This window comes from Ambystoma mexicanum, chromosome 8, assembly GCF_040938575.1.
Source record: "Ambystoma mexicanum isolate Mex_15411 chromosome 8, UKY_AmexF1_1, whole genome shotgun sequence".
Classification (NCBI taxonomy): Eukaryota; Metazoa; Chordata; class Amphibia; order Caudata; family Ambystomatidae; genus Ambystoma; species Ambystoma mexicanum.
The window spans coordinates 860,990,212-861,007,043 of NC_090929.1; the positions used below are offsets into that span (position 1 = coordinate 860,990,212).

Below are 16,832 nucleotides of genomic sequence, written 5' to 3' on the forward strand. Positions count from 1 at the left end.
ACCCCCCAGCAGTGCAGGGGCAGCCTCCACCAGGCCCCCACCCATGTCTACCACCACCCCCACCCCCAGCCACCAGGGGCAGCCTCCACCAGGCCCCCACTCATGTCCCCTATTACCCCCACCCCCCCGCAGTGCAGGGGCACCCTCCACCAGGCACCCACTCATGTCTCCCACCACCCCCACCCCCCAGCAGTACAAGGGCAGCCTCCACCAGGCCCCCACCCATGTCTACCACCACCCCCACCCCCCAGCCACCAGGGGCAGATTCCACCAGGCCCCCACTCATGTCTACCACCACCCCATCCCCCAGCCACCAGGGGCAGCCTCCACCAGGCCCCCACTCATGTCTCCCACCACCCCACCCCCCAGCAGTGCAGGGGCAGCCTCCACCAGGCCCCCACTCATGTCTCCCACCACCCCACCCCCCAGCAGTGCAGGGGCAGCCTCCACCAGGCCCCCACTCATGTCCCCTATTACCTCCACCCCCAGAAGTGCAGGGGCAGCCTCCAACAGGTCCCCACTCGTGTCCCCTATTACCCCCACCCCCCAGCAGTGCAGGGGCAGCCTCCAACAGGTCCCCACTCATGTCTCCTACCACCCCCACCCCCCAGCAGTGCAGGGGCAGCCTCCACCATGCCCCCACTCATTTCTCCCACCACCCCCACCCCCCAGCAGTGCAGGGGCAGCCACCAACAGGCCCCCACTCATGTCTCCCACCACCCCCAGCCACCAGGGGCAGATACCATCAGGCCCCCACTCATGTCTCCCACCACCCCCACCCCCCAGCAGTGCAGGGGCAGCCTCCACCAGGCCCCCACTCATGTCTCCCACCACCCCCACCCCCCAGCACCGTGGGGCACCTGCCAGCAGGCCCCCACTCATGTCCAACTCATGTTCCCCTGCACCCCCAGCCCCCAGCACCGTGGGGCACCTGGCAGCAGGCCCCCACTCATGTCCAACTCATGTTCCCCTGCACCCCCACCCCCCAGCACCGTGGGGCACCTGCCAGCAGGCCCCCACTCATGTCCAACTCATGTACCCCAGCCCACATGTCATCACAATCTAGATCCCCGGTCCCCATGGTCAGCCTCCAAATGCAACACACCCACCCGAGTATTGCATCCACCCACTCAGAAATGGAAATAACATGATAGAACTGCAATTGCAAGTTTGGAAACGAACACATGTCCCTCACATATTCCCAATGGGTGTCAGTGAATCTCCAAACCCGTATCATGATATGCATGAAACCAATGAGATGATACTACACATTGAAGTTTGATCTAAAAATATGTATTAAAGAAAACAAGAATTGAATCAAAAATAAACTAACAGAAATGGGAATTTAAACAAAGTAAAAAGAAGCATGTCCATGAAAAAATGCTAAACCAAAAATCAGAATCCAAAGGAATGGTGTCCAAAGTCACAGTCCAGAAAAGAAAATCCAATGTGAAATTATAATAGAAAGCCATTGCTCCATGGGTAAATGGTAAAAAGAAACGAAAATCCAACAGATAACTATGTACAGGTGAACAAGCCAGGGTCCATGATCCCAACAAAAGAAATTAAACCTATCTAACAACACTACCTAATAAAAAATAACTATATACAAAAATGTGGCCCATTGTCCAAAAGGTCCAAAGAAAAAGCAAAAACAAAAGAAACCTAACACTAACTACATAACTATTTACATGGGCAGCGGGCTAGTCCAATGGCTCACTGGATGTTGTCATGGGCGAGGGCATCATCGAACTCCTGTTCAATGGCTTGGAGGCGGGCATGTTCCCTGGCCCTGAGGTCTCGCAGGGATAAAGCAGTGTCCAGCTCCAACTCCCTGCGAAGACCCTCGAGGCACTCAGCCCGCCTCAGCGCCCTCCGCATGGAGTTCTCCACCCTGACCATTGTGAGCCGTTCCTCCTCTGCACGCTGCCGCTCCGCACCTATCCGCTGGCCCAACCGCTCCCACACGGAAGCCACTCCCATTCCAGGGTTCTCCTGCCCTCCGGCCGATGCCTGCACCCCTGATGTTGATGGCCCCGAGCCATGATGCCTCCCACGTCGAGCCTGCCGCTGCCTCCGACGCAACTGCCTGTGCCAGCATGACGGCATCCAGGCTGATGGTATCCACCGACGCCGTCGTGCACGTGCCCTGCCCGATGATGCCGTCACATCCTCCATCTGCTGGGGTCCAGTTGCTGGTGTGTCCACGCCTGCTGGACCTCCGACTCCTGACTGTGGCAGGGATGGGATCCCCACCGAGCCGCCGGCATTGGTCGGGGCAGGTCCACATGGGGCCCCGGTGGCATCTGGGCCGGAAGACGGCATGGAGAACGACTGGTGCATAGTCTCCACAGAGGAGGAGAGGGTCGCCAGATTGGCCGACACATGTAGGAAACCCTCGACCATGGCCGTTCCCAACTGGGCCACGTGCACGGTGCTCTCCGTGATGACGTGCATGCTCCTCCCGGGAAGCACGCACCTCATCACGAATTGCACCTGTGCGCAACGCGACACCAATCAGGACCTTCTCCATACGGCCAGGGGTCCCCTCGTACACAAGTGGAGGGGAGTCAGATGACATGGACATCCCCCCTACCTGCGGACGGGCCTGGGATGGGGCATCCCTGCTGGTGCATGGTGGTGCAGTCACAGTGTCAGGGACAGTGACATGCACAGGCCCCTCCATGGCGACCTGTGCTGCCTCCTGCCCCTGCCCCTGGACTACAACACTTGCACCAGCAGAGATGCCCCCACCAGGCCCCATGTGCGCCTCAGTAGCGGCCTCCTCCTCCTCTGTGGAAACTACCAACCTGGATGGCTCCACCCCGTCTTCCGCCTTTGCAAGCCCCTGTGGGGGCTCACCCACCCCTTCCGCTGCAGCCGTGGGGGCATCCCCGCCGCTTTGCTCCACAGAGCCGTCTCCGCCCTCTTCTTCACGTGGCGCAGTGTAGAGGGAGACATAGAACACAAGCATCAGGGTACTGTACAATGGTCCCCTAGACAGGAAGCAATAGCGGATGAGTGGCACTGTCAAAGATCACTTCCATCATGTCCCTCCACAACACATGGCTCAGTGCAGGTAAAACACATGCAGTAACAGGCATGGCGCATGCTATGGACATTAGCATACATGTCCAAGTTATTCTTTAAGCATACACTGTTGTTTTGGAACTCACATGCATCATGTGCCATGCCTATCACATGCACACACTTCACCCTAGTTTCATCCATCTGGCCTCGTACACCACAGACACAGTGGATACAAGGATGACTAGGCTGCATCAGTGAACCGGAACATTGCCACAAACATGTGTCATGCATCCCAGGCATTCACAAGTCACAGACACGCTGGTCAGACACACAGACATGGACAGCATATATGTACATGGCATCAGCACCCATCCCTCACCCATGTCCAGGAACAGAGACTGACATGCTTTCATGTGGCCATTCCACATAGGGCAACCCATGTTGCATTTGAACACATGCACCAACCATGTGGTTCACACATTACTGGTCTCACATGCATGACGTCCCTGCACACACACATGCATACATGGGCTATGTCACACATACAGGCAGGTATCAGACAACCAGCACACTGCGACATGCCCTGTCTCACACAGCAATGCTTGGCCACTTACCGCTCAACTCCAGACGGGTCTGCCTCTCAAGGATCTGGCCGTGGAGCGCTGGGCCTACGCGTTCCAGGACCCTCATCTGGATGGTACTCATGCGGCCCCGGCCCCCTCCAGGAGGCGCTGGGCCTTCAAGAGGGTGCTGGACCTGCAGTCATCCCAGCGCTTCTTGACATGTTGGTAGTCACGGACTGCCACCCCCTCTGCGTTGATGGCAGTCACGATGTCTGTCCAGATCCGAGTCCGTCCTTCCTTGATGGCGCGCTTACTTCCGAAGAGGGCATCATACTGCCCCAGGACTTGCTCCACCAGGACACCAACTTCGGTGGCACTGAAGCTGGTGCCCCTCTGCCTCTCTGGCCGGGGGTTGCCAGTGGTGCCAGATGTAGCAGTGCCCGACATGGCAACCCCAGAGGCAGGAGTGGGTGGGCAACTGGGTCCTGGGGCTGGGCTGTGGAGCGATGGTATCCCAGTCGGGAGTACTCTGTTCCAGCAGTGGTGGACACAGCAAATGGACCCATGCAGATGGCTGATGTGCAGGCACCAAATGGCAGGGCACGGTGGCAGCAGGCAGGCAGGTAGGCAGGCAGCAGCAGATGGCTCGTGGGAGGCTGCTCGGGGCTCTGGGGGGCAGTAATTCGGCCTTTTGGGCAGGAGCGTGGTCTATCGTGTGCTTATGCGTGGCCAGCTTGATACGGAGTGATTTGGACGTGAAAATCCTGCACGTCTGCGTGTAAATCGAGGAAAGGCCCTTAGCGCGTATGCACGTCAGCACGCATATGCGATTTCATTGGACCAAAGGCCCTTAGCGCGTGAGCGCGTCTGTGACGTGAGGCGCGCGGGTGTTTCCCTCATTACACGTGATGACAGAGCACACGTGGATTTCCACCAATCGCGTGTGGAACTTTCTGCGCACCCCAGAAATACACGTACCCAGGCCAATCGCGTGTACGCTCACTTCCCTCCGATTACACGCGATGACACTCGGACGTGCAGTTTCATTTCATTGGCCCAAAGGCCACCATGCGCAGCTGTGACGTCACGCGCATGGCCGTAGAGAATGGCGCATGTAAAAATGAAGAGATTCACGTCCGAGTGTCAAAGCGTGTAATTGGTGGAAATGGCCTCATCGCGTATGCGCGTCTGTGACGTGTGTATAAAAGGTACGTGTAGGACGCCATTTCCTTGTACGTGCTTTTCGTGGAGAGCGAGTGGGTGAAATCTGTACTTATTGTCGGTTCACACGCGATTTACTTCACAGCGTTTCCAGTTTGTACTCCCTGTTACTTCTGACAGTTTTTTCTCTTTTCCTCTTTTCCCTGGGCCTGTTTCCTCAAACAGCTCCCCTACTACTGTTGTCCTGTCTCCTCAGACAGCGTACAATTCTTCTTTTGGCGGGGGTTTTGCCAACGTGCACACGCGCATATTTTTCACGCTTTTGTTCCTGGCAGACGGTGAGTCGCGCACGTATATAACATCTGTGCTTGCCCCGTGTGTCGCGTACCCCTTCAGAGGTCATTCTAGGCTGCGTGTGACACGCATACGTTCATTCTTGTGTTCCTGGGTGCCACAGCGTAGTGCAGGTTTTTTTTTCCACGCACGTGGTCTAGGAGGGGTTGCGTGCACCTTACTTCCCTTTTTTGGGCTGCCTGTGCGTTGCGTGGCCCGTCATCTTTCCCCAGGGGTGACATACAGCCTTGCTAGAGCACTAGGGTACGATTACCATCTGGTACCCAAGCCCTTTGACCCCCAATTGCCCAGGACAATAGTTCACATCAACTCCCATACGCACAATAACATCAGTGCCATGGCTGGGAGGCGAACAAGCCGTAAGGGTGGCAAAGGTGGCCGAGCCCCAAGTGGTGGCCGTGGTGGATCCGGTAGACCCATGCCCCCCCCGGTTGAGGTTACCGTGGCTGACACCATCCATGCTCAGCCCTTGTTGGACCAGCCCACTGTGGAACCAGACCTGGCACAGGGTGACTCCATGGCTGACTTCCAGGTCAGCAGGTATAGGCCACGTGCGCCGGTGAACGTTGGTGTCATCAGGCCACGTGGATCAGGGGCAGCTAGGTCATCTGCTGCCCCGCGTAGGCAGGCTGGGGAGGCTGCAGGGGCAGCTGCGGCTCCATCCACCCCACCTCTCACACACCCAGCCAAGACAGTGTAGGTCCAAGTCCATCATGCTGACATTCCCCCTGACACCATCACACTTGAGATAATGCCTGCACCAACTTCCATGCTAAGTGTGCAATCCCACGCTCCTGCCCCTAGTGTCCAGAGCGGCGCAGGACACTCCGGATCCCCACCACCTTACATAGCGGAAGAGGAAGAGTGCTCGTCCAGTAGAGGCTGATGCCCCAGACACGGCTACACAGTCCGGCCCGTCAAGGAAGCCCAGCTTCAATGAGGCCGAACTGAATGCACTTGTAGAGTATGTGTCCACACATGACCGTGAAATGGTAATTGTTGCAGGATCCAAGACCACACCTGCACAACGTCAGGCACACTGGCAGACCATTGCGGATATCATAAGTGCCCTTGGAATCGTGAGGCGCACAGCTAATGATTGCTACAAGCGCTTGAATGACCTCAAGCGCAGGGCAAAGAATAAGCTGGCCTCAAGTCATGCCGCAACTCTAGTGACTGGAGGTGGGTCTCCAGCAGACGACATAGAACTCACTCCACATGAGCAGGTTGCTGGGACCTACGTCACGGAGGAACAGATCCAAGGCGTGGGAGTAGTGGCAGATTACGAGGCATTGTCCGGTGAGTGCACATGCATGTGTGTTTCATCCATGTGCATGTTGTGTGTGGGAGGGCTTCTGTTTGGGTGCCAGGGGAGGGTGTGTGTGCCTGAGTGGTTCGGCTCACCCATGTGCCTCTTCCAAAACATTCTTTGCACCAGCATTTGGGTATAGCAGCATCCCTTCGGCCAACATTAGACATCCAGCCCAACACCACGCCAGTTGCCGTTGGAGTGTCATCTTGCCACTACACTGTTGCTTATTTACCTCTGCTTATTCAGGCAGATTGTTTGCATACCACCACTTTTACTCAGGATTTCTCAGTCCTATTGTCACATGTCTGACATGGCTATGGTACAGTGGACTGGCTCAGTTTCGTGGACATGATTAGTTTGGACATGTCCCTGTGCTATAGGACCATTTTTGACTGGCAGCTGCATATTAAACATTAGAACCATTACAATGAAAATGATCAATCATATGAACAAACTGGACTGAATGAACAATTGTTGACCTCCTCTCCCTCTTCACTTCATGGATAGGGTACATGCCATCTGTGTGATGGCATGTGTATTTGACCTGCCAATCACTGGCCAATGTGTGATGGCACTGCTAGGCAGCATGCAGCAAATGTGTTCATCTTCCATCTTGGTGTCATCAATGTGTGGCATCTGCCTCCCCATCACACGCAGTGACGGTGCATGCATGGGAGTGTTTTAGTCATGTGGGACATGTGTCAATCAAGTACTGTTTCTGTAGCCTCTCAGCCCTCATTGTGTGCCATGGTGCTAATGCCTGTTTCCATTTGTTTTCTTTTATGTCTTTGCAAGGGAAGACACACCTGATACTGCTGGGGTTGTGGAGATGGTGCATACCCAGGGGGGTCTGAGGGCCGACCGACCACCAGTGAGGGACGTGGTGTGGTGGTGGGTGAGAACCCACAACTGCTGCAGGTCGTGCTCTCAAGGGGTGTCTCTGGCTGCACCTCCCCCGAGCTGTACTCAGGTGTTGATTCGGATGATGAGACCTACGTGCCGTCGCAGGTGAGTGTTCCTGGGAAGGATTCTGTTCTGTCCGACCCACCTGCACCAGGGTTAGAACCCTCAATGGGGATGTCAGTGTTGGCAGGTACGCCTTTGGTGGTTACGGATGCAGGGTCACACTCCGCGACATCTGATCCTGTTCCTGGGCCAGCAGATCAGAGGGGGAATGCAGTCCTGCAGCCTCAGGCAGTGCCGGCACAGCAAGGCGCAGTTCGCCTTGCCCCAGACAGGTGTGGTGCCCGTCGACGTGGTGGCCGTACGCCACCTGGCAATACCGCATGGGAGCAATCCATTTACGGTATGGCAACCCAACAGGCAGCATCATCAGAGATGATGGCTCAGGCCATGGATAGGGTGGCCACTTCCATTGTCCCCCCCGAGAGGCTGATGGAGCGACTACAGCAGGCAACCGACTCCATCTGCCAGTCACACAGGGAGGACATGTTGGCGTCCAACAGGGACAGGCGGGCGGCACTGGCGACTCTGCAGGAAGCCATCTCCATAGAGTCCCAGGGCCACAGGGAAGCCCTGAGGCTGGAACTCCTTCACCTCAGGACGACTCTTGTTGAGCTTGAGGCTTCAACAGACCGAAGGACAGAACAGCAGCTGAAGCGTCTCTCCCGTACGCTCTCAGCTGAGATGCAGGCAACTAGGGCGGAGGTCCGGGCATCCCGTGAGTTGTTGCATGGGGACCTCCGCACACTCATCCTCCAGAACGAGACCTACCACACCCGCATGCTTGCAGCCATGGAGGAACAGACTAGGGCCTTGCGTGGGCTGCCTCCCATAGTGCCACCACCTCCGGATGCAGCTGCACAGGGTGAGAATAGCGACAGCAGTGATACTCCCACAATAGGGTAGCCGTGTGGGCCATGAGCCCATGGAGGTGTTTTTTTTTCGCAAGATCCACACAGGTGGGTTTTGGTGTGCACCCTGTCCTCAGACCTCCTGGGTGGCCTCCCCAACAGCCCTGGGCCCATTAATGGCCATTTTTATTTTATTTTTATTTTTATTTTATTTTTTATTTTTTTTTGGGGACAGTGGCCCTCATTACGACCCTGGCGGAGAGGGGTTTACGCCAGCGTAATGCATGGCGTACCTCTCCGCCAGATTAGGACTTCCCGTAGCGCCATGGCGATTTTTACGCCCGGATTTTCCGGGCGGAAAAATCCATGGCGCTACGGGTCCCCTCGTTAATTACGCCACCGTATTCTACGGTGGCGTAATTAACGCCTTCCCCACTCCCATTATACCCTATGGGGCAAAAATGGGAATGGGGAAGGGTAAATGGGGATTGGGGACTTACCGCCCCACCAAGGTCGGAATGGGGCGGTAAGTCCGCCAACCCCCATGGCGGAGTTGGCAGCTCTGCGCCATGGTCCATGGTGCAAATTGCACCATGGACCTCCGCCAGGGTCGTAATGAGGGCCAGTGTGTTGCCTTGTGTGGCTCCCGTGGGCATGCGCTGCGTTGTGGCTGGGCACATGCAGGCTTGTCATGGATTTGGTTCAGATGCTTGGGTTTTTTGTCACACACACCCCTCCTGCTTCCTGTTTCCATGGGCTTGCAAAGGGTGTGCACAAGTGACATTGACGTACATGGTGACATTGGACTCCCATGAGCTGTGTGGGCAGTCTATAGTCAATACTGTGTATACATTCATAGTGCATATTGTTGTTGTATTGTACACTGCGTGGTGTATTCATATGTGCCTCTGCATCCATCTCATCCTCCATATTTGCAGGTCCATTCCTCATGTCTTCACAATGCGGTCCACCTTGGAACTGGAGTCCATGTTGTAAGCAGTGCACCTACACTCTTGCGTGGCGCCAACACTGTATACTTGCAAGTGTTCAGAGGGCTGTCATCATCAGGTGGTGAGGCTAGCTAATTTTTAAGTCTGTAATGTCATGTTTAAGGTGGGTTGGAGGTTGTGTAGGTGATTGGTATTATTGGTAAATATTTGGTAATGTGGGCTGTAGGTCCTGCATTACTGTGAGCATTTCATGTGTGGACAGGTTTCCATTAGGGACACTGTAGCTGCTGACACTTGGGGCATGTTGTGGGGATTCATTTCTTTCCTCTCACATTGCATGACATGCCATGGTGTGTTGTGTGGCCGTGCCGTGGAGGGGGTGGGTGACATGGCACTGTTTTCATGTAGTATTTTGCAAGTGGGTATTCATTTATGCAGCATGGAAGTGTATTTTCATGACACTGGATTGGTGGTGTTTGTGTAGGTAGGGATGCACACATTGTGACACTTCCACATGAACAATCTCAGGCTGCTATGGTTCTGACAGTTGACAGTCCCTTTGTTCGTCTTAATTGTCAGGCTGAGTCATCATTGCTAATCGGATGGTGTGTGCCAGGCCTGTGTGCACTCCACTGGGGTGTGATTTCTATGTGAAGTAATTAGCCACCAGCTGCGTACGGGCTGCCAAACCACGTGCCCTCTCCCCTCCCATGCGCAGCGGGTGTGCATGTGGTTGGGGATGTGGGGGCACCACCATGTCCACGGCCAGGCCCCGGCGTGTTGCAACATTGTGCAGGACACATGCTGCTACTATGATCCTGCACACTACTGGGGGCGCATATAACAGCTGCCCGCCAGACCGGTCAAGGGAGCGAAAGCGTGACTTGAGCACTCCGAATGTGCGCTCCACTATGCCCCGGGTTGCTATATGGGCTGTGTTGTATCTTACCTCTGGAGGCGTGATGGGGTTCCGAATTGGCATCATCATGTGGGTGCTCAGAGGGTAGGCACTGTCCCCTGGTGAGGAGGTGATGGGTATCATTAGTGAGGTAGTGACATTACTCTGCATCTGACATGCATGCATGTGCAGTGGCATTCATACTCACCAAGCAGCCATGTATCACCATGCCGCCCAGCTTCGAGGTCCCGGCTTAGGGTAGACATTCGGTAAATGAAGCTGTCGTGGGTGGACCCTGGATAGTTTGCATATACTGAGGTGATGATTCCCTTAGCATTACATACTACCTGCACGTTGATGGAATGCCAGTGCTTGCGGTTCCTATAGATGTGCTCAGATGCCCTGGGGGGACGTAGTGCCACATGGGTGCAGTCAATGGCACCTAGCACTTTTGGAAATTGTGCCACACCGTAGAAATCGAGGGTGGCAGCCTGCCTTTCTGCAGGTGTCCTGGGCAGGTATATGTGCCTACGGACTGATGGGCGTGCAGTGATGATGTTCAAGACCTGGTGTAGGCAGCGTGACTGCGTGGCCTGTGACACCCCACCCACTATGGCACTTGTCCGCTGAAATGATCCTGTGGCCAAGAAGTGCAGTACATTGAGGACCTTCTCCAGGGGGCTGACTGCTTGGGAGCACAGGGTGGGTGATGTGAGGTCATCCTCCCACTCACTGACCAGGTCAAGTATCATGTGTGGGGGAAACCTGTACCTCCCATACACCTGGTCATCAGGCATCCCAAAAAGGCTGGTTCTGGGAGTGAAAATTCGGGCCCTCACTATCCTCCTCCTCCTCCTTTGGTAACCCACGGCCACTGTTGCTAGGAATGGTATATACATCCTGGCGTATGAGCTTGTTTGTGGTTTTCGCGCACTTTTATGCTGTGCGGGTCGACGTACGCCTGCTTCATGCTGGCGTACGTGTGTCAGGATTGGCCACTTTTTCGGCACGTCGTAGGCGAACGTGTGAATCTTCCCGCCCACACCAGGAATACACGTAGCATGCTCTCACAGGCATAGTCGCGGGTAAATATTCCCGCCCACCCCTGGAATACATGTGACCCACTCTCACAGGCCCAATCGCGTGTGGAACTTCACGCGCACCACGAAGTACACGTACCCAGGCAAATTGCACGGCTGGGCGGTGGGGGTGGTGGGAGACATGAGTGGGGGCCTGGTGGAGGCTGCCCCTGGTGGCTGGGGGGTGGGGGTGGTGGTAGACATGGGTGGGGGCCTGGTGGAGGCTGCCCCTGCACTGCTGGGGGGTGGGGGCGGTGGGAGACATGAGTGGGGGCCTGGTGGAGGCTTCCCCTGCACTGCTGGGGGGTGGGGGTGGTGAGAGACATGAGTGGGGGCCTGGTGGAGGCTGCCCCTGGTGGCTGGGGCGTGGGGGTGGTGGTAGACATGGGTGGGGGCCTGGTGGAGGCTGCCCCTGCACTGCTGGGGGGTGGGGGGTGGTAGGCATAGGTGGGGGCCTGGTGGAGGCTGCCCCTGCACAGCTGGGGGGTGGGGGTGGTGGGAGACATGAGTGGGGGCCTGTTGGAGGCTGCCCCTGCACTGCTGGGGGGTGGGGTGGTGGGAGACATGAGTGGGGGCCTGGTGGAGGCTGCCACTGCACTGCTGGGGGGTGGGGGTGCAGGGGGACATGAGTGGGGGCCTGGTGGAGGCTGCCCCTGCACTGCTGGGGGATGGGGGTGGTGGGAGACTTGAGTGGGTGCCTGGTGGAGGGTGCCCCTGCACTGCGGGGGGTGGTATTAATAGGGGACATGAGTGGGGGCCTGGTGGAGGCTGCCCCTGGTGGCTGGGGGGTGGGGGTGGTGGACGACATGGGTGGGGGCCTGGTAGAGGCTGCCCCTGCACTGCTGGGGCTTGGGGGTGGTGGGAGACATGGGTGGGGGCCTGGTGGAGGCTGCCCCTGGTGGCTGGGGTGTGGGGGTGGTGGTAGACATGGGTGGGGGCCTGTTGGAGGCTGCCCCTGCACTGCTGGGGGGTGGGGGTGGTGGGAGACATGAGTTGGGGCCTGGTGGAGGCTGCCCCTGCACTGCTGGGGGGTGGGGGTGGTGGGAGACATGGTTGGGGCCTGTTGGAGGCTGCCCCTGCACTGCTGGGGGGTGGGGGTAATAGGGGACATGAGTGGGGGCCTGTTGGAGGCTGCCCCTGCACTGCTGGGGGGTGGGGGTAATAGGGGACATGAGTGGGGGCCTGTTGGAGGCTGCCCCTGCACTGCTGGGGGGTGGGGGTAATAGGGGACATGAGTGGGGGCCTGTTGGAGGCTGCCCCTGCACTGCTGGGGGGTGGGGGTAATAGGGGACATGAGTGGGGGCCTGGTGGAGGCTGCCCCTGCACTGCTGGGGGGTGGGGGTCGTGGGAGAGATGAGTGGGGGCCTGGTGGAGGCTGCCCCTGGTGGCTGGGGGGTGGGGGTGGTGGTAGACATGGGGGGGGCCTGGTGGAGGCTGCCCCTGCACTGCTGGGGGGTGGGGGTGGTGGGAGACATGGGTGGGGGCCTGGTGGAGGCTGCCCCTGCACTGCTGGGGGGTGGGGGTGGTGGTAGACATGGGTGGGGGCCTGGTGGAGGCTGCCCCTGCACTGCTGGGGGGTGGGGGCGGTGGGAGACATGGGTGGGGGCCTGTTGGAGGCTGCCCCTGGTGGCTGCGGGGGTGGGGGTGGTGGTAGACATGGGTGGGGGCCTTGTGGAGGCTGCCCCTGCAATGCTGGGGGGTGGGGGTGGTGGGAGACATGAGTGGGGGCCTGGTGTAGGCTGCCCCTGGTGGCTGGGGGGTGGGGGTGGTGGTAGACATGGGTGGGGCCTGGTGGAGGCTGCCCCTGCACTGCTGAGGGGTGGGGGTGGTGGGAGACATGAGTGGGGGCCTGGTGGAGGCTGCCCCTGGTGGCTGGGGGGTGGGGGTGGTGGTAGACATGGGTGGGGGCCTGGTGGAGGCTGCCCCTGCACTGCTGGGGGATGGGGGTGGTGGGAGACATGAGTGGGTGCCTGGTGGAGGGTGCCCCTGCACTGCGGGGGGTGGTGGTAATAGGGGACATGAATGGGGGCCTGGTGGAGGCTGCCCCTGGTGGCTGGGGGGTGGGGGTGGTGGACGACATGGGTGGGGGCCTGGTAGAGGCTGCCCCTGCACTGCTGGGGCTTGGGGGTGGTGGGAGACATGGGTGGGGGCCTGGTGGAGGCTGCCCCTGGTGGCTGGGGTGTGGGGGTGGTGGTAGACATGGGTGGGGGCCTGTTGGAGGCTGCCCCTGCACTGCCGGGGGGTGGGGGTGGTGGGAAACATGAGTTGGGGCCTGGTGGAGGCTGCCCCTGCACTGCTGGGGGGTGGGGGTGGTGGGAGACATGGTTGGGGGCCTGTTGGAGGCTGCCCCTGCACTGCTGGGGGGTGGGGGTAATAGGGGACATGAGTGGGGGCCTGTTGGAGGCTGCCCCTGCACTGCTGGGGGGTGGGGGTAATAGGGGACATGAGTGGGGGCCTCTTGGAGGCTGCCCCTGCACTGCTGGGGGGTGGGGGTAATAGGGGACATGAGTGGGGGCCTGTTGGAGGCTGCCCCTGCACTGCTGGGGGGTGGGGGTAATAGGGGACATGAGTGGGGACCTGGTGGAGGCTGCCCCTGCACTGCTGGGGGGTGGGGGTCGTGGGAGAGATGAGTGGGGGCCTGGTGGAGGCTGCCCCTGGTGGCTGGGGGGTGGGGGTGGTGGTAGACATGGGGGGGCCTGGTGGAGGCTGCCCCTGCACTGCTGGGGGGTGGGGGTGGTGGGAGACATGGGTGGGGGCCTGGTGGAGGCTGCCCCTGCACTGCTGGGGGGTGGGGGTGGTGGTAGCCATGGGTGGGGGCCTGGTGGAGGCTGCCCCTGCACTGCTGGGGGGTGGGGGCGGTGGGAGACATGGGTGGGGGCCTGTTGGAGGCTGCCCCTGGTGGCTGCGGGGGTGGGGGTGGTGGTAGACATGGGTGGGGCCTGGTGGAGGCTGCCCCTGCACTGCTGAGGGGTGGGGGTGGTGGGAGACATGAGTGGGGGCCTGGTGGAGGCTGCCCCTGGTGGCTGGGGGGTGGGGTGGTGGTAGACATGGGTGGGGGCCTGGTGGAGGCTGCCCCTGCACTGCTGGGGGGTGGGGGTGGTGGGAGACATGAGTGGGGGCCTGGTGGAGGCTGCCCCTGGTGGCTGGGGGGTGGGGGTGGTGGTAGACATGGGTGGGGGCCTGGTGGAGGCTGCCCCTGCACTGCTGGGGGGTGGGGGTGGTGGGAGACATGGTTGGGGGCCTGGTGGAGGCTGCCCCTGCACTGCTGGGGGGTGGGGGTAGTGGTAGACATGGGTGGGGGCCTGGTGGAGGCTGCCCCTGGTGGCTGGGGGGTGGGGGTGCAGGGGGACATGAGTGGGGGCCTGGTGGAGGCTGTCCCTGCACTGCTGGGGGGTGGGGGTGGTGGGAGACATGAGTGGGTGCCTGGTGGAGTGTGCCCCTGCACTGCGGGGGGGGTGGGGGTAATAGGGGACATGAGTGGGGGCCTGGTGGAGGCTGCCCCTGGTGGCTGGGGGGTGGGGGTGGTGGGAGACATGTGTTGGTGATCAGTGGTGCAAGGTGACATGTGGGTTGGCTGGTGGGCATGGCCATGGTGGATGGGTTGCCTGTGGGACATGAGCAGGGGTGCATGGTAGTACCCTGTGGTGTGGGCCGCCTGCAGGGGCCGTGGAGGGTGTAGAGGGAACACCTGGGGGGACCCACATGGCCATATCACGTGTAGCATTCCCCTGCAACACCGAAATACACGTACCCAGCCAAATCGCGTGTGAAACTTCCCGTGCACCCCTGGAATCCACGTACCCAGCCAAATCGCGTGTTGAACTTCCCGCGCACCCCTGAAATCCACGTACCCGGCCAAATCGTGTGTGAACTTTGTGCACATCCCTGAAATCCACGTACCCAGCCAAATCGCGTGTTTAACTTTCCGCGCACCCCTGAAATACACGTACCCGGCCAAATCGCGTGTGGAACTTCCCGCGCACCCCTGAAATCCACGTACACAGCCAAATCGCGTGTTAGACTTCACGCGCACCCCTGAAATCCACATACCCGGCCAAATCGCGTGTGGAACTTCCCGCGCACCCCTGTAATCCACGTACCCAGCAAATCACGTGTGGAACTTCCCGCGCACCCCTGGAATCCACATACCCAGCCAATTCGCGTGTGAAACTTCCCGCGCACCCCGAAATACACGCACATGTTATTTTTCAGTCAGCGGGTGTCCGTGTTTGTGGGTACCCCTTTGCACGTCATTTGTCCTGGAGGGCCACAGTATTGGACATTCATCATAGCTGTATATAGGTGCTATTTGTTGGCGCACATTTTTTACAGGCGCAGGGACGCTACCGCCTGCTTTCTTGTGGCGGTCGTGTTTGTGCCTGTGCGCTGGTTTGAACGTGCGCTGTTTTGCCCTATTCGATTCCATGAATACGTGTTGTAGGCGAGTGTGTGGGCGTTCCGCGCACTTGCACCCTGTACTTCCCCCGTGACGCCCACATTTTGGCAAGTTGTTCCCCATTCCGAGTGTTACGCCCCGTGTTCCGCCTACTTTTGTAGCGTGCGCCGCGCTATGTGCGATTTTCGCTGTGGCCTGTGCGATTTTCGCTGTGACCTGGCGCACGCCGTTAGATGGCCTGTGCGCCAACGTGCGCCGCGCACTTTTTTAGCGCACATCAGATGTTTTTATCCCGCACGCCCTTCCATGAATCGATGTGCGCTGCTTTTCGTGCGATTTTCGCAATTCCACTGCGATTCGCACGTTTTTGCCCACTTGCACCGCGCTATTTATTCCATGAATCGGCCTGTAAATTTATTTATGTTCAGGTGAATATCCCATGAACTTATAAGATTTATTATTGTATAGTTTTTTTTTAAGTTATAGAGCTTTAGAAGATGACATATTGACCTGTGTCTTCATGTAGGACTTATCCTTATTAAAGTATTGGACCGTGTTGTCTTGCATAGTCAATATTTTTTATGGCAGGTATATAAAGTGAAAAGATATTTCTAAATATCTTGAACAAAATGTTTAAAAAAATGACGACTTATTTTCTGTTTAAGATATATATTGTTGTTATGCTTTTTAAACAGAAAGGCCGATTTCATTAAGTTAATCTGTAGATTATTCCTTAGGTTTGGTAAATCACCTTAAATTCATAGGTAGTTCATAAAGTGTGTCTCCCTGTCAGACAGGTTGGCTTTTAGAATGCTAACGTATGCCTCCACCACAGAGACTTCGGTATGTATTTTTATACATGCCTCAAACTGAATCATGATGAACGTCATCATGTTATGGGTGCAACGCGATGGCGAGTTGTGCCACTGAGCTGGCAATGTGAAATCGCCAACATGCAACACTCATAGAGCTTGCATATGGTGTAATAGGGCTAATAACTGACATATTCTTTGAAGGTTATAATGCTCTTACATTGAACCAGGACTGTGTGATTCACCAAACTGGATCATAAGCAAATAATGGAATACTTACTACTAAGTTGAACCAGGACTATGCTCTATTTAATTGTAGTGTTGCTAAGTGGAACAGAGCTACATTATCCTTCATTGGAAATAACCCTGTTTGAAGTTAACCATAATTTGTTCCATGATTTTAAGATTGATTTTTGAGATGGCAACTTATGTAAGTATCGTGGAAACCAAGCCTAGAATTCCA

General features: G+C 57.6%; 1 protein-coding gene across 1 annotated transcript in view; it reads right to left on the minus strand.

Moving 5' to 3' along the window:
* LOC138472757 (SPARC-like) overlaps positions 1 to 16,832 on the minus strand; it is a 659,099-nt gene that overhangs the window by 104,266 nt on the left and 538,001 nt on the right. The gene's annotated exons all lie outside the window — the stretch shown is intronic.